The 22,295-nt window shown below is 34.0% G+C and overlaps 1 long non-coding RNA gene and 1 pseudogene across 2 annotated transcripts in view; one reads left to right on the forward strand and one right to left on the reverse strand.

Annotated features, from left to right (window-relative positions):
• The first annotated feature begins 6,779 nt into the window (after positions 1–6,779).
• Positions 6,780–8,238, forward strand: LOC148781911 (uncharacterized). Its single transcript, XR_016055818.1, has 2 exons — positions 6,780–6,977; positions 7,270–8,238. It is a non-coding gene; the product is annotated as an uncharacterized LOC148781911 (long non-coding RNA).
• Positions 8,239–8,615: 377 nt separating this feature from the next.
• The window catches only part of LOC110008043 (disease resistance protein RPP4-like), a 30,187-nt pseudogene continuing 16,507 nt past the window's right edge, over positions 8,616–22,295 (reverse strand). Inside the window, exons 5-8 of the transcript XR_016056193.1 lie at positions 11,005–11,199; positions 10,630–10,853; positions 10,427–10,550; positions 8,616–10,298 (exon numbers count right to left, since the gene is read on the reverse strand). The product of XR_016056193.1 is annotated as a disease resistance protein RPP4-like (transcript). The remainder of the gene's footprint in view (positions 10,299–10,426; positions 10,551–10,629; positions 10,854–11,004; positions 11,200–22,295) is intronic.

Raw genomic sequence — 22,295 nt, forward strand, 5'->3', positions numbered from 1 at the left:
CAAGATTTTGAAGTATTTATATATCTCTCAATTTACACTATTTTTTAAACTTTAAACTTTATAAATAAAGATTAAAATCTATTTTAAGGCTATCAAAAAGATTTTCAGTATGGAAGATACATTTTTCGACACTAGGCTCTAATTTGATTGTTTAGAGCCTAGGCTCTATACAAACCGCGCCCCAATTTTAATCGACATTTTCTTTTAGTTTTGATATTTTAGAAAAAAAAAATTTCTCTGTCTTTTGCTTGGCTTTAAACCGCTCGGCTCAACTTGTATTGGCTCGGCTCAGTTCAGCTCGGCTACTTGAAGTGCATTTTAGTTGAGCCTAGCGAATATGAGCCAAGCCGATCCGATATAAGCCGAGTCAAGCCGAGCCAAACCAAGTCTAGGAAAAAAAAAACCCAAAAAAAGGATAATTTTTAAAATATCAAAATTTAAAATAAAAATAAAATAAAAAAAATAAAAAAAAAACCTCCTACAATATATCAGAAAAACAAATGTATGAAATATGAGAAAAATGGAGGTCAATTCGCCATTCTCGATAAATAATTAAAGCATCAGAAAATTACCAAAAGTCCATGGAAGCAATATAGAAAAAGGAAAAACGAAAATTTCACCATACACCCAAGTTTCATAGTGGATTTTTTCATGACTCCTGAAATTTAAAACATTTCTAATTATATTAACTTTATCAGTTTCCTATCTTCTCACCCCATGAAGTGTTTTGAGCAACTTATTTGCCCTATACATATTGTATAAAGACACATACATCCTTCTTTCTCATACCCAAGCAAACCCTAACCCACCCTCTCTCTTTGTGGCCTTTAATTTGAGCACTGCGCCATACCCCTCTATCTCTCTCTTTCTACCCGAAACCCCCCCTCTTCTCTCTTTTTATAAATTTGAGCTTTGCACTATACCCCCTCTCTATGTCTACCCCAAACCCTCTCTCTATTCAATATCTCTCTCTTGGCATAAAATCGCAACCAAGCCTCTTAGCTGCTCCTTTCTCACACTGCGTCGAAATAATTACCATTTTTTAGTGTTTTGTGTAAACCACATTCAAGCCTTCTAATACAGATTTTTCAACATCAAATTCAGCAATTTGGGCCGTGTTTCATCAATGTATTCATTATTCAAGGATGAATACAGATTTTCAACATCAAATTCAGCAATTTGGGCCGTGTTTCATCAATGTATTCATTATTCAAGGATGAAGAGAGTCTCTCTCCAAAAGTAATTTAGCTCTCTAATTGTAGTGTGAGAAAGGTGCATGGTGCCGTACCGTATCAGGGCTTTTAAACTTTGACATGAGCTCAATTGAATCACTGAAAGTGATGAGCTGGCCACAACATATTTTACTAAGATAGAGCCTCACTTTCTCTCTCCAGATTCACTACTTTGCATAAAAATCCCAAACGTCAGCATAATGAATCCTAGAACCTTCTCTCTTTAGAATTGATTGGTTGAGGCCTTGAAACAATGACTGAGGAGCTCGAGCCCGGATACTTGAACCTAATGGGCGTGGATGATTCTCTCTCTAGAATCAATAAATTTGGGGCTCAAAACCATGTTATTCAATAAAGCAGGATTTGTTTAAGGAAGAGCTCAATCACCCCTCCATTCAGAACTGACAGTTGAATAAGGGGGAAATATATAAGTTTTATCTTGTCCCTTTCCAAATCCTTCTTTCAAAAATGTATAAAACTGTCATGTACGAAACTTTGAGGCATGACTAATTGCAAAAGTATGCCCACATGTACAAAATGACAAAAGCAAAGTAAATTTAGCTCAAATGTTAGCAAAGTAAACCGGAAGACAGGACCCTTCCATCGTTATTAACCATGATGGAAACTTAGCAAGAGGCGTGCAAGTCGAGGTGTAAATTGGTGGCTCAATCCATACGCCGATCTGGACCCGGGGTTCAGGTTACCCTGGTGGGGTCAGGGTGTAGATTAAAATATATATAAGTTTTATTATAGGGAAAAGTTTATATAAAGTTGCAAGTTTAAAATGTAAAATCATATACATATGGGCCTCAAAAAGCTATCGGAAATGTTGTTTTAATGTTGAAAAAACCTTCTAATCGATCATCTCGACATTGAGATGTACGTATGAATATGAAAAAAAAACAAAGTTTTCGAGCCCCGAAAATTGTGCATCTTGCAACGCATTATCTAAATCGTATATTTTCAAGATTTTCATGTATTTATAGATCTACTTAATTTGAACTATTTTTAGAATTTAAAATTTTCTAATTAGTTATGAAAATAGATTTTAAGATACTGCTGAGAAATTTTTTATAACAAAATTACAGGTTATGATAAAAATGTACGATACGTCTTGATTGGATTGTTTAAGGTTCCATCATTATAAAAACCGCACCCTTTCTTATATAGTTAATGATATATACAAATTATAAATATGTTTATGTTATATGCATAAATTCTATCGAGGTCGATCCCAACCCAAGCTAGGTCGGGGTACCCGACTATAAGGTTTAATGTTAGGTTCTTGGGTCAACCCATCGGGTTGATCCATGCATCTAACTGGGTTGTATAGGGTAGATAGTTGGTGAGTATGGCTGGGAATTTACTTGGACCCTAAAGATGAGGATTTGTCTCTAAGAGAGACACATGACCTCCAAGAGAGGCTCAGTATTCCCATGAGTTTTGAATTGGTAAGGCTTCCACTTCTAGAGAGAAAAAATCTCTTGGTTACTTTTGAGGTTATCTTTTTGGTGGCGGTATTTATCAACGGGTGTTGCTCAGTTGGGAGAGCGAGTTTAAAAGAGAAGATAGGTGATGGACTTTTTATCGATGTTTAGAGAGAGGCATATCTCTTGTAACCCAAACCTGTAATCTTTTTTGTGATAATGGATTTCTATTTGCTGAGGTCGTGGATGTAACCTTATGGGGCGAACCACGTAAATCGTGTGGTGGTGCGATTTTTATGTTTGCTTTATTTATTGCACTTGATTTATAGTTGTATTCATCTACTTCGCATTAGCCAACTATGTACATGATATTGGGTGGCATCCCGGTATTGAGGTTCAGGTTCCGTAAGCTAGGCGTTCCCGAGAACCCTACAGACCCAACTCAAGAACCAATTACCCGACCTGGTCCAAATACAGTTATGGGTCCAAGATTTGGACTCGGCAGGTTTGGTCCAAATCCCAATATTAGACCCGAATAATAAATTGGTCCAAGTTTAGGTAGCCTCGCCCCGAACCGATCCAATTATTAAAATATAGAATTACATTTGCATCTCAAAAATCCATCGGAAAAGGTTGTTTTAATGTTAAAAACCCTTTAATTGATCATCTCGACAATGAGATGTATGAGTATAAAAAAACAGAAAAAGTTTTTGAGTCCTAGAAATAGTGCATGTTGTAACACATTATCTAGACCGTCCCATTTTTTAGATTTTTATATATTTATAGATTTACTTGAATTTAACCATTTTTGGATTTTTAAATTTTATAATTAGATATGAAAATAGATTTCGAGATAATCTTAAGAATTATTTACACTAAAATTACATGTTATAATAAATTTTGGAGGTGCACCTTAATTGGATTGTTTAAGGTAGCAACCTTATATAAACTTTTTCCATATATATATATATATATATATATATATATATATATATATATATATATATATATATATATATGGAAAAAGTTTATATAAGGTCGCAACCTTAAAATGTAGAATAAAATGTAGAATTATATGTGCACCTCAAAAATCTATCGGAAAAGGTTGGTTTAATATTGAAAAACCCTCTAATTGATCATCTCAACATCGAGATGTAGGAATATGAAAAAAAAAAGAAGAGATTTTGAGTCTAAAAATTAATGCATCTTGCAACACATTATCTAGACCGTTCATTTTGAAGATTTTCATATGTTTATAGATCTACTTGATTTTATCCATTTTTGGAGTTTCAAATTTTATAATTAGAGATGAAGAGAGATTTTAAGATAATCCTACAAATTTTTTACACCAAAATTATTTATGATGATCAAATTTGGAGGTGCACCTTAAATGGATTGTTTAGAGTTGCAACCTTATAGAAACCACACTATATATATACATATATATATATTAGCCCACGGACTGACTGCTACAATGTCAATCAACGGTATAGATTCAATCTAGGCCGATCTGACGGTTACGATCTCATTATGTATTTGATTTTTCATTTTTTTTATACACATCCAAAATCATTTGAAATTTTAAGCATTCATTATTCTCATCAAGATGCATCTAATAAAAATAATAATATTTGTAAAATATAAATTGACCAAAATACCTTTGAAAATGTTTCAGGGATATTTTACTTAATTTATATTTTACTAATTATTTGTTTTATATTTTTATTAGATTCTCTTATTTTTAAATAATAAACGCTCAAAAAGTGATTTTAATTTGTAGAAAAAAAATGAAAACTCAAATTGTGACCATTAGATCGGGCTCAGATTTAATCTAGGCCGTTGGCTGACACTATAGAAGTAAGCCCGTCGGCTAATAGGATCCTTTCCCTATATATATTGCATATTATAAGGAAAAAGTTTATATATAGCCGAGGCTCTAAACAATCAAATAAGAGCCTACCTCAAAAAATTTATTAAAAGAGGTTGTTTTGATGCCCAAATATCATCAAATTGATCATCTCGGCATCAAGATGCATGGACATGAGAAAAAAATGGATTTCAAATTTTGTAAATAGTATATTTTGTAATGTATTTTTGAACTATCAATATTTAAGATTTTCAAGTTTTCATAGATCAGTCGATCTACACTATTTTTTAAGCTTTAAAGTTTATAAATAAATATGAAAATATATTCTAAGTCTATCACAAAGATTTCCAGTATTGAAACCATATTTTTCGATACTATTTGAAGGTAGGGTCTAATTTGATTGTTTAGAGCTTAGGCTCTATACAAACTGCACCCTTGATATAATGCAATAATCTTTAAAAAACCATGTTAGGGCCATTTGTTTGATACAAAATTTAAAATATGCACTATTTTTATTCTAATGAACAATCACAACAAAGAAAAATTTGAAAATGCAACCTAAAAGGTATTTTTTTAGCCCAATTAACAGAAGCCGTCCATTTTGATAAGATGCTTAGATCTAGGTCTTAGAATGATTTTTTTATTTCCAATTCCTTTATAAGCCTTTATTATCATCAGATGAACAATGTTAAAAAAATAAAAAAATGATTTTATGTTCGTAACGTCTAAGATATTGAAATTCACCAAATGAATGATCTAGATTCATTGTTGGAGGGGACTCATTTTGACCGTCTCTAGAGTTCGAATCAAACTTTTTTTTTTGGGATCCATTATTGAGATGAAGAAAGTGTGTGTGTAAAATTTTGGGTCATAAAAATACTGCAAACATGGCTTTTTAGAAGTGTGGTTGCATTATATTATGATGCAACCGTTGCATTGTTATACACTTTTTTAAGATTATATATTAATGGGAAATGATTTCATGCAATTGTTGTATAATAATATGATTCACCAACCTTAAAAAACCCTCTTATGGCCATATTTTTAATCCAAAATTTGAAATATGCATTCTTTTTATTCTAATGAACAATCACAAAAAAAAGAAAAAAATTGAAAATACAACCTAGAAATTATTTTTTTAGCCCGATTAACATAGACCGTTCATTTTAGTGAGATGCTTAGATCTAGGCATTAGAAAGATTTTTTGGATGGCTTTATTATAACTAAATGAACAATATTAAAAAAGAAAAAAAAAATGATTTTGAGTTTATAAAGGCTAAGATCTTGAAATTCACAAAATGAATGGTCTAGATTCGTTTTTGGAGGGGACTCATTTTGACCTTATCCAGTGTTCAAATTGAACTTTTTTTTTTTGAGGGGATTGATTATTGAGATGAAGAGAGTGTGTGTGCAAAATTTGGGGCCATACAAATACCACAAACATGGTTTTCTAGAAGTGTCGTTGCATTATACTATGATACAACCGTTGCATTGGATCACTGCTCGATATTAATATATATAATTTTCAATATGTATTTTCTTTTTTTTTTCTTTTCTTTTTGGGTAAATAAAAATGTTAGCAAGAATGGAGGCCATGACCAAAAAATTGTTTCGGAATGGAACTCAGAACCTCACATCTAAAGACCAAGAGCGCCAAGTTGATGAATAATTGTCCAAATTTTTCTTTTCAGCTATTTACATGCTGGGGAAAAGTTTACATGGAGCCAATGCTCTAAACAATCAAATTATAGCCCACCTAAAAAAATTCACTAGAAGAGTTTGTTTTAATGTTCAAATATTCTCAAATTGATTAACTCGACTTCAAGATGCATGGACATGAAGAAAAAAAAATGATTTCAAGTTTTGGAAGTAATGCATCTTGTAACATAGTTTGAGCCTTCAATTTCAAGATTTTCAAGTTTCATAGATCTGCTCGATCTGCACTATTTTTTAAGCTTTAAATTTTATAATTAAAGATGAAAATATATTTTAAAACTATCACGAAAATTTCCAATATTAAAACCACATTTCTCGATACTATTTGAAGGTAGGCTTTAATTTGATCCTTTAGAGCCTCAGCTCTATACAAATGGCACCCTTACATGTTTGTGGTAATTTTAGTATTTTTAGTACGTTTTTGGTACACGTTGTTAGGTAATTTATTTAATTTTTAGCTAATGTTTTATTTTTCTATATATAATCCATTGGGTCCAAGTCCTCCAAATAAATTCAGGGTCCGGGTCCGAATCATCCAAATAAATTCAGGGTCACGGTCCGAGTCCCATGTATGGATTACAGGTGGAGTCTCGGTCTAAGCAGATCCATACCCCACCCGATCTGTTCCCTCCCCTACTGATGCGTGTTTTTGGAGTTCTAAAATAGGAGGATTATGGGTGTCAAGGGATCTGAATTTTCTTGGAGGATACAATTTTTTTTTTTTTCTGATACAAGGTAAGGCAAATCTAGTGTTTCAAAATTGAGTGATACGGATCGGAACTTGCCTATCCAGACTTTTTAGAGTCAGCCACGATCAAACTGGTTATAAGAAGATATCGATACCAGCCCGATTCCCTTTTGACATGGGATTTATCATGAATTTTATGCAGATTTTCGTTCTTAAGCTACCAATTCCTCATGTTTTGTTCCTTGTTTTTCTATTCATGCCTTCATTTCTGAAATCTCCTCATTTTTTTTCTTAATACACCACCTTTAATTCTATTGTTTTTGTGCATTGTACAACTAGCAATGCATCAAAATTACAGGATCATCATGAAAGTGGCATACAAGCACGTAGGCCCGGAAGAGAGAGCAAAATTATCGGATCATAGTGGAAATGGCATACAGAAGAGAGAGGTACAAACCCAGTCGTATGGCAAATTTGCTAAACAACCAAGAAATTTTAATGGATAAGAGACACCATGTTTAAAAACCTAAGAAGAAAGACGCTCGTTAAGAAATCAATCAACTAAAAGTGACAACAGAGAATGAAGGAGGAACCAGGAGGCATGTTTTTTTCTTGTACTGAGTAAAGAGAGATAGGGTGAAGAAGCAGGGGATAGAGAAAATACAGGACACAGTTTAGAAAGAAAGAGACGATCCAGTTGAGAGAGTAGGGAGAAGTAAGGAGCGAGAATGACCTGACTTTTTTCCTCACCCATAACTCAAACTTGGAAACCCATGATGCATATCACAGCAAATAAGGTGGCCTCCATTAATCTCACCATTCATTCCACAATAGACCAAAAAGCCCATATCATGCAATTCTTTGTTTCTAGGTTCACCATGAGTGAGAGAATACATCAAAGATGCAACAGAAATTGATGAAGACCAATGTAAGCAAAGAGCAGAGTGTACATCAGGAGGAAACTTCCCACAAGAATGACACAAAGGATACCTGATAAATGGATCGAGGCCATCAGAAGATCACAATTGAGCAGATATTTAGTACAAAAGAATGAAACGGCCAATATAAAGCAATTGATGAACCCTTTGAGCAATTGACTCTCTCTCTCTCTCTCTCTCTCTCCAGAGAGAGAAAGTGTGCGTTTGTAGTGTCTCTGTGTCTTTACTTTTTTGGTGTATCAGGTGCTCAAAGAATGTGGTAGATTCCTTTTTCTGGAACTTCTTGTACCAAACCTTAGTCATAATGAGCATGAAAGGGTTGTCGAGCCATTATCCCGCAATAAGGAAATAAGATGATGAGTTATGATCTGATAAAGGGCGCATATCAATAGAAGAAGATCATTTCTAGCACAGATTTGCTTTGACCAAAAATTCCTCAATTTCTAAATCACATTACCTCACCCAAACAAGGAAGCAACAAAAAGCATCAAGAAAAGTAATGGCGCACATTCTCCTGCACATGTGCAAATTCATCATATTTTATTATATCCAAAAGAAGGGAAGTATGTACAACATTCTTCTTATACTGTATCATGCCATAGTATGAGAGAGAGAGAGAGAGAGAGAGAGAGCCCTATAAGAGCTCCAGAATACTATAAAAATAGAGTACGTTTTACAAAAAATATAAAGAAACAGTTCGATTGTCATAAACGGATCTGTGCTGCTCAAGATTCAATATAATTTTTTTTTTTTTTTTTTGTCGAATGTTTGTTCATAGGAGGTGTTTGGGAATCAAAAGAATGAAAGAAATGAGGCAAAAAATTTCTAATTTGAAATCAATGAATAAAAAGGCAGCTGATATTGAAGTTGTTTGTGAATCCATCTATTAAACAAAAACTTAAAAAGCCTAGTTTAGCAATCCCAACGAAATACCTTATTGGGGCTGCAAAACTGTCATTGGATATACCATGAATTGAAGAAGTCAGTAAGTTTTTCTTGAATGGAATCATTGGTATCTTATGGTTTGTATAATAAAATTATTACACATATATCTGTAGAATATAGTATGTGTGCGTGTAAAGTTTTCTAGAAAAGGAAGAAATTAGCAGTCCAATAAATAAAGCTAATTCAACTACTAAAGGGCTGGAGTTATTATTGGGAAGGAAGAAATTTACCTTTGCCAGACTTAGACCCTGCAAAACATGAGGCCTGCACCCCCTCAAGCTTAAGTATCTCAAAGATTTCAGTGCACTGAGATCAGGTATCTCAGTCAGGCTCTTACACTTTGTGAGATACAATTCTTCAAGTTGATAAAGGTCAGAGAGGTTGGCAATAGTTTGCAACGATATGCAGTTGGAAGCATGCAAAGTTTTCAAACTAGTGGGGAGATCCTGGATAGTTACCAAGTCCCGGCAGTTTCTAAAATCCAAGTGTTTTAGTTTAGTGGCATGAGATTGCTTGGCAATGGTTCGCCAACTTGTGCATCCGTCAGCATTCAGACTATTCAAACTGGGGGGTAGCTCAGGGATAGCTAACAGCTGCTCACAATTATGTATAGTCATCAATTCTAGCTGAGAAAGACCCCTCATGCTACAGGGAAGGCCATGGAAATTGTTCCCATGGAGACACAAAAATTTCAATGAGGATAATTTTTCAAAATCATCAGGAATCATCATCTGCCAGTTACAACCGCTTGCATCCAATTCCTCCAAGGAGCAACAACCTGAGAAAGTAGATGGAAGCCTCTTCAAATTGATGTTGAATTGTACATTAAGAGTCCTTAAACTTGTAACACCTCCAAAGTTTTCTGGAAGCGCATTCAAATGTCTACACTCTTGCATATTCAACATTTCCAAGTTATAGAGAAGTCCAAAATCATCAGGCAGCATGGCTATTGCAGTTCTCCTCATGTTTAGATGACACAGTGACTTCATCGTTCCCATTGATGTTGGGAATCTGTTGAGCACCTCACAGTCATCCACATTCAACATCACAAGGTTCTCTAATAAGCCTAGAGAATCAGGAAGTCGTCTTACCATAGTACTACTCGAGCAAAGAATTTTCAAGCTGGTTAAATTTCCCATTGAAATAGGTAGTTGCACTATGCCACTAGAATTGATAAGAAGTTCTGTTAAAGATTTCAAGGAACCCAACTGCTCCGGCAGCATCTTAAGTGCTGCACAAGAATTTAGATTAAGCTTTTGAAGAGAATGCAATTTTGAAATACTGCTTGGCAGTTCCTTGAGGTTGGAGCAACCTTTTAAGAGTGAGATGAACTAAATTCCCTAAAAAGCCAATGGAGTCGGGAATCTCAACCAACCAGCAGCATCCCTCGAGATACAACCTCTCCAAGTTCGGGTATAGATAACAGTCCAAAACTCTCTTCAAGTTACACATGCTGAGATCAATAACCTTCAACTTCAGGTTGAGCTGTCCAAAAAAAGGTCGGAAACGAAGAAAAGGAGCCATGATATGTTTCAAATATGCAGGAAAGTACATATATATGAGAGAACAGGATATGAAATGCGAGGATGGTAAATATAAGTTAAGTGCCACACCTGCTCACTGTTACAGTCTGACAAGTCAATGACATCAGGCATTTCAAAGGGATAACCTTTTTCAATGTACCTGGCAGCATGCTTTTGGTAGGGATAACCTTTGATGTATCTTGAAGTATATTTCCTGCATTTTAGCCATACTAAATCAAGATATTTGAAGATTCTATTAAAAGATGCAATATGGATAACCTTCTTGGATGTACCTGGCACGAAGCGTTCCATAGGGATAACCTTGCGTGTACCTTAAAGTACCTTGTGTGCAGTTTAGATACACTAATTCTGATGGAAGATAGTTGAAGATTATATTAAGAGATGGAATATTGATGTAGAGTAGTCTCAGATTTGTCAATTGCTTAAATGCTTTACTTTCCCAACCCAGCCTCCGTACATCCCATCTGAGGATTAGGCCTCGAATCTTACTAGTCCCCTAATCAACAGGAAAATAAACATCAGCCAAGGAACAAGGTGTTAAAAATGGTACCATCTTTGATGAAACAAAATTAGATCCTTGCCAATCATGTAATTTGTTATTAGTTTTCTCCAACAAGAGAAAAATAAGCCTACTCAGGAATTCTCACCTTGTGGTTCGTCAACACATCAAAGACCTCTTCTCGATCCCATAACCTACTGCAGCTTCCAGGATCATCCACGTTTTCTAGTTGCACAATCCGTCTCCCCATATCACGAAGCTGGTCATGCATCCATAATTTATTATGTGTAAAAATCTTTACGAGTGACCTTTGTACGAGCTTATTTAAGGAGATAAAGCAGGGAAACCACAAATTTTCCATATATCAATTGTAGTTTCTTTGTCTTCGCCAATAAAGAAGAATGCAATGTCAAGAAATATATGCTTTTCTTCTTCACTCAAATCTTTGTCTGGAAAGCTCTTTTGACAACAAAATCTCTACGACGGCTCTAGAATCAATTTCCAACAATGAATAATAAAATTTGAAACTAACAAAGACGATCTAGATAATTTGCTACAATATATACTATTTTTAGAGTTTGAAATCTTAATTTGTTTCACAACCATAGTGTTCGTTCAAGCTGGGATGATTGATACAAAGGTCTTCCCATGCTTGAGTTACAATTTTTGATGATTGAATTATGAGGTCGGGCTAAACTATTTTCCTTTGTTTAAAATTGTATCAAAGAGCACCATGTTCCCATGAGCTTTTCAACGGTGCTAATAATAGCTGGTCCCCATTGAGGTTTTTTTTTTTTTTTTCTTTTTTTTCCCTTTTCTCCTTATGTAATAAAAGTTGACTGTACATACAGTCAAATCAGAGTGCAAAAAAATATATCATTTTATTACTGTTACACAAAATTTTCGGGAGTGACTCAAAAATCTCGCCTATCTGTGCAAAATTAGCAAAAGAAAGCGAAGTACAGCTCAAATGGTAGCAAAATGAACTATATCATTAACCCTTTCTCCATGAAACTACGTTATTAACCCGTGACAACAAGAGCCGTGAGCGTGGCAGTGTGAATGGGTTGGGTTAGGTCCATGTCGATCAAGACCAAGACCCAACTAAGACCTGCGTCGAGTCCAAGTTGTTGGACTTGGACACGACCCACCGAGCCTAATTTGAATCAACATTAATAGTATATATATTGAACAATATATAAAACATATATAAATATGTCTATTATATATATATATATATATAAATATATATATATATATATATATATATATATATATATATAGAGAGAGAGGGTAAAACACTACGCAACGCTTATAGGCGAAAATGAACAGTGATTTCGTCAACTCCCATCACCGTCTAAAGTTCATCGCACGGTAACGATTGTCTAGTATTTTATTTTTTATTTATTTTTCTATATATCGAAATGAATTTAAATTTGGAGCGTGTATTCATAAATAATAAGGGAATCTTCGAAATTTTTTTTAAAAAAATTTATATGAAAAAATTGACCAAAATACCCCCAAAAAGATTTAGGGTATTTTGGTCAATTTATTTTTCACGGATAAATTTTTTTATAATTTTATTAAATGCGCCTCAGTAAGATGTACATGCCTTCCAAATTTCAAGTCATTTCGATTTGTAGAAAAAAAAAATAAAAAATAAAATACTACTAGACAATCGTGACCGCACGATGAAATTTGGACAGTGATGATGGTAGGCGAAATCACTATTCATTTTCGCCTGTAAGCGTTGGAAAGACTTATATATATATATATATATATATATATATATATATATATATTATTGGGGTATATGGACCTTAAAAGCCATGATGGCATATAAATACAATAAAGAATAGTGAATTCAGTACTCCAGGGGGAGTGTTTGACTAACCTAAAGTTGGGCTGTTTATGGCTTGAGTCATTGTCTAATACCTTTCCTTGTCATAGGCACTGTTGTTGAGAGTTAAGGAAGGGTCATCCATTGTTCAGGGCAGAGAGATGCCCAAGACATTCATTGTAGGCTAGGAGAGCTTTGTGATCTCTTATGTGTGGATGTAGACATATAAGAGTGATGGCTAAATCCTCAACAAAACTTCAGTATATAATACTCACATTTTGAGAAGCAAACCTTATAAAGGAATACATCTACATGTATATAAATAGAGTCCATCTTGTACTATAGTAATATGTGCATTTGACCTGCTCTTGAGGAGAACTCCTAATCCACATACTAAGACTAAGATTCAAGTAATTTTAGTAGACAATGATAGGCCAATCAAGAGCTATTGCCCTTGACTATAGGTCATAGGTGTTGTTGGGTTGGTTTGATAAGAGATTAGTATGTCATGGATCTTGACACGGATGAAGTGCGTGTGTATGTATATATATATGAAAAAACTGGGATTAGCCTACTTGCTCATATGAATATATGAGTCCAACAGCTCAAATTGAATCTGAGTCAATCTGACGATCAAGGATATCTGATAGTGTTTTAATTTTTTTTTCTACAAATCCAAATTACTTGAAACTTTAGGTGTGTGCTTATAAAAAATAGACAAATCTTTAAAAAATATCAAAAAAATATTTTACATGAAATAAATTGAGCAAAATACCCCTAAAAAGGTTTTGGGGTATTTTGATCATTTTATTTTTTGCGAATAGTTTTTTTTTTTATATTTACTAAGTGCATATTGATGATAAGAACGCACACCTAAAATTTCAAATGACTTGGATTTGTAAAAAAATAAAATAAAATTCATACACTACCGAACATCCGTGATCGTCAGATCGGCCTAGATTCAATCTGAACCGTTGGGCTCATATGTTCATATGAGCTAGTGGGAAGAAAAAAGGGAAAAAAATAAAAAATTGGGACATGTGTGTAGTATCAAAAAAATGTGGGGGATTTTTAGAAATAGGGGGCTTAAATGGGATATACGGTAATTTACTCATAATCTTATAAAAACAATTAGATTAAGAATAATATTTGGCGAGTTAGCTAGCTCCCCTGTTTATACCCAGTCCCTTTCAAAACCAATCTTGGATTTGGACCAAAGATACTAGGATTTGTTAATCTCAAGTTCTTAACAATGAGGATGATCATCAGTTTGGGTTTTTTCAAAAAAAAAATGACAATTCGTATCTCAAAAATAAAAATAAAAAAATTCACCATCCAGTTTGGCTTTTTACCGGAGGTACTATATGAAAGAAAGACCTATGTGATATTTTACCGAGAATACATTTTTTTTTTTTTTTTCACCTCTTTCTTTTGGCAAAAGATAACTTACATGTGGTCTTTATTACAATAATATAAATAAAATCAACATAACAATAAAACCAAGATCTTAACAACTTGATGTCATTGAAACAACTATGCACTATACTTGAGAATAAAAGATAAGATTGCAAGAAACAAAAGGAAGAGTTCCGAAGATTACCTCAACCGGGTTATTACACCCCACACCGAGTCACCACCATCCGACAACGAGGGATCAATGGTCAACCTTCAATCTCAACCGGGAAAGCAAGTTTAGGCCAAGCCACACCAATAGAACATGAAACTTAAACCCTTGATGAATTCTCTTAGCAACCTAGTTTGAGAGATATGAATTATCTTTTTGCTAAACCCTAAAACCTCTAGCCATAAATCCATAGTTGAGAGATAAGATAGAGAAGCTTTTCTGAAGAGAACGAGAGAAATTCTAAGTGGGGTGTGCCCCTTTGTGGGATATGAGAGAGAAATATGAGAATTAGGTATAATAGATAAGGTGTAGAGATTCTTATATAGAGACAATATCTTTTTATAGGCTTTGAATAAGATTAGGGTTTCTTATGATTTTTTTTGGCTTGCCTCTTCTTGTGAGATTGAATATGAACCATTGATCTTGGGTGACTTGTGGGGTGAGAGATTTGAGCCATTCATTTCATAGATGGGCCATCAACATTATAGAAGGTGCATGAACCATTATCCCCCTTTTCTAAACTATTTTTCCATAAATAGAAATTAAATAAATTAAATATAATCAAAATATTGTGCATACCATAAAATAGTACAAATCTACTCAATCTTTCCACAAAAATCTTTCAAAGATATATCAAGTCAATATTTAGTCAATATCTTCCAACCATATGACCACATGTCATATCACTAAAAAATAAGAAAGAGAATAAAGGTGGGGCATGCCACCCAAGGGAGGCACTAATGGGCCCCACCGTCTAAAAATATGGTGGGCCCATGTGCACAATAGGCCCCCGTGATATTTTTATATATTTAAAATTAATAAAAGGGTTTTAGAATATTATCTGAATATTTAAACCATTATAAAATCAATATATTTAATTTTATAAATTCAAAAATTATAAATAAAATATCCATGGGTTCATAAAAATTCAAATAATAATCCTAAAATAATTTTCATCATAAAATAAGCACAATTAAATTAATTTGATGGAAAAATGATCCACATGGTTTAGGAATCAACAATCATAAGGCACTCCACCTTCAACTGTGGACTATTGACCACACTTGCTTTATCAGACCGACCGAGTATCTTTCATGACCCACTGTCTAAGCAGAGGCTCATTAGCAGGTCACTAAAGTCCGGCCAATGAGCCAAGGGGTCGCAATCCCAGTCTTTGGATTCAGGTCCTCCCATAGAGATGAGTCAATGTCACAAAGACTTGATGTGACCATAGCTCCTATGGTGCATTGGGGTATCGCTCGTACATGCATATGTTTCACCCTAAAAGGTGGATTTCTGGCTTCCCTGAACGATCTATCGATATGCATACCATGTGTGGCACATGGATGAGGCTTTGGCCCCCGTCTCCGAAAGCTACCATCACACACAAGGGTCACACAGTCCCTCAGCTCACTCATCTGGGCATATTCTCCGACCTCATCAAGGGTTAACTTTTTAGAACCCTTATCTGTTTGTTCTTTATGTCCAGATAATATGGGTTTTTCTCAATCGACTGGCCTAGATCGTCAAGCACAATCCGGTATCAACAAACATTGTTTTCTTAATATGGTCCACAAGGGACCACACTCCCACTGAGTTCATGTTTCACTATATCATTTCATTTTACAAGCACTCATAAGGCCTTTAAAGGCCACATAAATCCAACATCTCTCACTTGGCCTTTGAAGGCCTTACATTATCTCTTTCTCACTTTATCTCATTCCCATCTCTCTCTCCCATTTACAATATCTCTTAAGCATTTTTACTTATTCTCTCAATACATTAATCATGGCTTTCGCCATCAATTCTTTCACAAAAGGATTTATAGAGGCAACAATTTTTTCTCTTTGCTGCTCGGATCTCATCCCAAAAGTGGTCGTAGCTCATTTTTCAAATCGCATATCTAGTCATGGATCTGTTGTTGCAAAAGACCATCACGTACCATCATGGCATGGGGTCGTAAGTTCATGGGCTCAAAAGAGTTTTTCAAATAAGCTGCTCCCTTTTGTAGCCATACAACCAGCACCATAAATTTGGGTTCCATGGGTGAACAACATTATAGTCCCTTGTTCCATCTGACATGTCAAATACTAGCAGGTGATTCCACTGAAATATTTAGTTTATCTGGATCTCTATCTTTCTTAATCTCACATCATTCCTCAGGTGATAAAAATATGGTTTTATATACTTGGAGTTCTTATGGAATCGTGGCTTCTTTGACATGCATATTGCAGCTGTGCTGTCTCGAAAACTTCTTACTGCCTCACAACACACGAGGTGAAAGTCAAGTCAATTAATAAATTTCTTAATTAATACAGCCTCCTCGATCACTAAACATCACGCCATCCATGGTGGACAATTTCGTCACATCTTGTTTATTTGATTTCCAATAAACTGCACCCCCTCCAAGCATGAACACGTATCCAGATGTAGACTTCGCATCAGTTGGATTTGCGGGATAGCTTGTACCTATATATCTGAATATCCAAGCAGCTAAAAAAATGGGACTGTAGCAGCTCCTCCTCAATTATTGCACATACAACATATACATTCTCAACATTCTTATGCATATATCATGAGGTAGCATATCAAGTCTCATGCAATATGTAATTCAATACCCGTTGATTTCACAATATGTAAAAACCTTCATGACCGCAAAGGTTCAACCACACTAGACATCTTAGTAGTAAATTCATACAAACCAAGATATCTAATCAACACAACATGTGTTAAGGAAGCCTAGCATGATGGCATTCATACAACATTCCCTATGGTTTAAAGTATTAGGTAATCGAGAATTCTAAATAACTAGAAACATGGGTCAAAGTATATAGGTATTATTTTAAAAAAAAGTGCATGATAATTTTTCTCCCACTTGTATAAATACCTTCAAGACAAAAGGTTTTTCTTTTAATAAAAAAAATTGAATTGGTATATATATATATATATATATATATATATATATATATATATATATATATATATATATATATATGCATAGTTATATAATTTTCATAATAGTATATAATAGTTATATAATAGTGTGAAAGTTTAAAATGATTTTAATAAAGACTTAATGGACCTTGTAAGACTATGTGGTTTTCTCAAACCATATTCATAGACTTAGGCTTTTCTCAAATCGTCCAATTTAATTTTAAAATACATGTTTAGCCTCCATAAATCATTTTACTGCATTCACCTTTAATTTCTTGCAAAGTCAAGTTCATGGCCACAAAAACGAATCATATATACTATCTTATAATTTCATTCAAAATAAAGCATGACTAAATAATGTCTATTAAAGCCTTAACAAAATACTTCATTTTTGGCAATTATAGAGAATTTATTAAGAGATCATCATTACATGCAACACATCATATTATAGACATTATTGAGAAGGTGGTCACCAAGTTCCACCAGAACACTCTCTTGGTGCTTACATATTTAAATGAGCCACACCCATCTCTTTTGTTTCATCTTTAGGGCTCAAAGCTTTTGATCAAATCACATCTCCATATGTGTCACTACCTTAAGTAGTTCATACTCAAGCACAATGAGGCACCAAAACACAAGGTATTCAAAACCTGCTCTTTCAAATTTGTTAGCACTTATCACTTAATGTCCATACACTCCACACATATTTATAAAACAATTAGCCAAAATATAACCAACGCATATTAAACAAAGTTATTGAATCATCTTTCCCTATATGACTTTACCATGTAATGTGTGATAGATTACATACCTCAAAACCATATAGTGTGGTATTTGAGCTTTATTGATTCATCGCTTTTATCGGTTTAAAAAGTTTATGTGATATTGGAAATACACACAACTGATGGAGAATATATTGGTCATCAGTTTCACATGTCACGAAGTGTCAATCTCTTCGGTACTTAGATTCTCCTGTCTTACACGGTGAAGAAAAACTCTTCTTCATCGCATTATTTCAAATATCATAATTTCGATTATCCCACTGATCTTTAGTGTTTCTATGCTACCACAAAGTCTCTCTATATATCCATTCATTTCGAAGAAACCATTAGGCTTTTATAAGTATTGTGTTTCTTTTTTTTTCTGCTATTCCTAGATCGAATACTCTTCACATAGAGTATCTTATCTTGCTAACTCTGTATTATATCACTCTGAAGTTGTACTATAATAAACCATACTTACGGCACACTATAAAACCTTTTAAAATGAGCCTTAAAGGTATCCATAATTAGGAATTCAAGGTTGTGCCTTAACATACCACACCTTTTAATTCACTGCAGCATAGAACATGAGCATCCCATGATAAAAATATGATATCTGTCAACTCATAAAAAGTTTATCTCCGAATCCTTTTGAGTAGCTCAGTTCCATCCCTAAACATACCATATAGCGAGTCTTCGTTTCAGTGACATTTAGGTCACGATGCAATTTTCTCAGTAGGAAATCATATTAAGCACATCTTAATAAAAATTTGTGTTTCTCAATTCTCAAAGAATTTCTTCCAGAAATCTTTAGTGTTGAAAACTAGACTCAAAATCAAATCACAACATCATAGTTTAAATCTCAAATAATACTTTTCTTTAGAAAAATAAATAAGTGACATTAACTTCACAAACTAAATCATACTACAGAATTTTAGAATGAACACTATCTAGTAAAATTGTCTTTTCTCTCTACTCTTATGGAGTTTCCATTTCAAACCAACTTTGTTTGAAATTAGACACATAATGATAATACATATATATCCACAAGCCTCATATGACTCTGTTAAGTTGGCTTGATAAATATAGCTATTCATATTTCAATGAAGAACATACCAAATTGCAAAAAATTTAGGATGACCTCTCTTTAATCCAAAATTTTTATTCCCTCTTCCGTAGATATTTATCGTTCAAATAAATTTTATTAGAAAATAAACTCAGAATGGAAGTCAAAAATTTAGCGTGGACCATAAAACATTATGTTAAGTATGGAAATAAAATCATGACTTCTAAGTCATGAAAATAGTTTTCATTGCAGAAAATAAACATTTGCACACCCTTTAATAAATTGATCTTATCTTTTAAACCACGAGAAATTTCTTGATGAAACTCTTTTTGCTTGAAAGTAGACTCAATTTTGTGAGTCACTGAAAAATTTCAACAAGAAATAAAATAATATGGTTGGTAGGAAAAATCATGAAACTCAATGGACAGTTCCTGGATTTTGCAGAGTCAGAACTGACACCCTTCATTGATGATTCCATAACTCTAAATTCCCTTAGGATCTCCTACTGAAATTTTTCAGGCAGATCCTACTCTTAAAGACACAAAATATCATTGAAATATGTAATACAAAAATAGCTCATTATCTTATTCATATCACTACTCCAAAATAGCCCAGATTACTCATTATGCAGAGTGCATTTTCGGTGTTAGAGTATTCAATAATTCTTAACCGTGAGTGTGTTTCTTGACCACAAAGGTCATTAGCTTTCTTATATCTCATTCCCAAGCTTGATCTAAACTTAATAAAGAGAAAAGACAATTAATGACATCAAGTAGGAATAGCTCTGATACCAATAAAAGAAAGACCTATGTGATCTTTTACCAGGGAATACATTTTTTTTTTTTTTTCACCCCCTTCTTTTGGAAAAAGATTGCTTAGAGGTGGCCTTTATTACAATAATATAAATTTCAAAATAAAATAAACATAATAATAAAACCAAGATCTTAACAACTTGATGCCATTGAAACAACTATGCACTATGTTTGAGAATAAAATATAATATTACAAGAAACAAAAGGAAGAATTCTGGAGATTACCTCAACCGAGCTTATTACACCCCACACCGAGTCACCATCATCCGATAGTGGGGGATTAATGATCAATCTTTAATCTCAATTGAGAAAGCAAGTTGAAGCCAAGCCACACTAATAGAACATGAACCCCTTTTGATTACAAACTCAAACCCTTGGTGAATTCTCTTAGCAACTTAGTTTGAGAGAGATGGATTATCATTTTGCTAAACCCTAAAACCCTTAGCCATAAATCCATAGTTGAGAGATAAGATAGAGAAGCTTTTCTTAAGAGAGAGAGATAAATTCTAAGTGCGGTGTGCCCTTTTGTGGGATATGAGAGAGATAGAATTACGTACAAGAGATAAGGTGTAGAGATTTTTGGGTAGAGACAATATCTTTTTATAGGCTTTGAATAAGATTAGAGTTTCTTAAGATTTTCCTCCGCTTGTCTCTTCTTGTGAGATTGAATATAAACCATTGGTCTTAGGTGACTTGTGAGGTGAGAGATTTCAGTCATTCATTTCATAGATGGGCCATCAACATTATGGAAGGTGCATAAACAATTATCCCCCTTTCTTAAACTATTTTCCCATAAATAAAAATTAAATAAATTAAATCTAATTAAAATATTGTGCATATCATAAAATAGCATAAGTCTACTCAATCTTTCCACAAAAATTTTTCAAAGATATATCAAGTCAATGTTTAGTCAATATCTGCCAACCATATGCCACATGCCATATCACCAAAAAATAGGAAAGAGAATTAGGGTGGGGCATGCCACCCAAGGGAGGCACTCATGGGCCCCACCTTATAAAAATATGGTGGGCCCATATACACAATGAGCCCCCATGATATTTTTATATATTTAAAATTAATAAAATGATTTTAAAATATTATTTAAATATTTAAACCATTGTAAAATCAATATATTTAATTTTATAAATTCAAAAATTATAAATAAAATATCCAGAGGTTCATAAAAATTCAAATAATAATTCTAAAATAATTTTCATCATAAAATAAACACAATTAAATTAATTTGATGGGAAAAAGATTCATATGATTTAGGAATCAACATGGAGCACTCCACTTTCAACTGTGGACTACTGACCACATTTGCTTTATCAGATCGATCCAGTGTTTTTTATGACCCACAGTCCAAGCAGAGGCTCATTAGCAGGTCACTAAAGTCCGACCGATGAGCCAAGGGGTCGCAATCCCAGTCTGTGGATTTCAAGTCCTCCCCTAGAGATGAGTCAAGGTCACTAAGACCTGATGCGACCATAGCTCCTATGGTGCATTGGGGTATCTCTCGCACATGCATGCGCTTCACCCTAAAAGGTGGATTTCTGGTTTTCTCGAACGATCTATCGATATGCACGCCGTGTGATGGCACATGGATGAGGCTTTGCCCCCATCTCTGAAGACCACCATCACACACAAGGGTCATGCAGTCCCTCGGCTCACTCATCTAGACATTTTCTCCGACCTCATCAAGGGCTAACCTATTAGAACCCTTATCAGTTTGTTCTTTATGCCAAGGTAACATGGGTTTTTCCCAACTGACTGGCTTAAATCGTCAAGCACATATCAGCAAACACTGTTTGCTTAGTATGGTTTACGAGGGACCACACTGCCACTGAGTTCATGTTCCACTATATCATTTCATTTTAGAAGAACTTATAAGGCCTTTAAAAGCCACATAAACGCAACATTATATAACAACGTCTATGTTAGAGAAGAACTTTGATGTTTAAGGGGACACACAACAATAGGTGAATCAGCCAACTTGCAATGACCACGTCAGAGGAAGAAATCTACTTGTATTTGCATGAAATATTATTATTTAAAAAGTCATCTAAATCACAAAGAGAGTTGCGGAGTTGTGATCGACTAGTGAAGAGAGAGAAAAAAACAAGACAATTGCCCAAGGATGAAGATAAAGAAGGAAATAAAAAGAAAAAAGAAAAAAAAAACGAGTTTAAAGAGAATGTAAAGCAATCCCAACTATCGATTTAAATTGAATGGCAGCTAATGAGTAACTTGCGCTTTATACAGCTGTCGATTCAGATCAAACAGCTAAGAATAGCAGCAGCTTGTGCTTTATATGGGGCAGTGCCAAGGTAATAGGCTTTCCCAGTAAATCCCTAGTATAGCAAATTCATATCCATTCAATCTAACATACACACACAAATAAA

The sequence above is a fragment of the Amborella trichopoda genome, chromosome 5, assembly GCF_054954075.1.
Source record: "Amborella trichopoda isolate Santa Cruz 75 chromosome 5, AtrichopodaSantaCruz75HAP2 v2.0, whole genome shotgun sequence".
Classification (NCBI taxonomy): domain Eukaryota; kingdom Viridiplantae; phylum Streptophyta; class Magnoliopsida; order Amborellales; family Amborellaceae; genus Amborella; species Amborella trichopoda.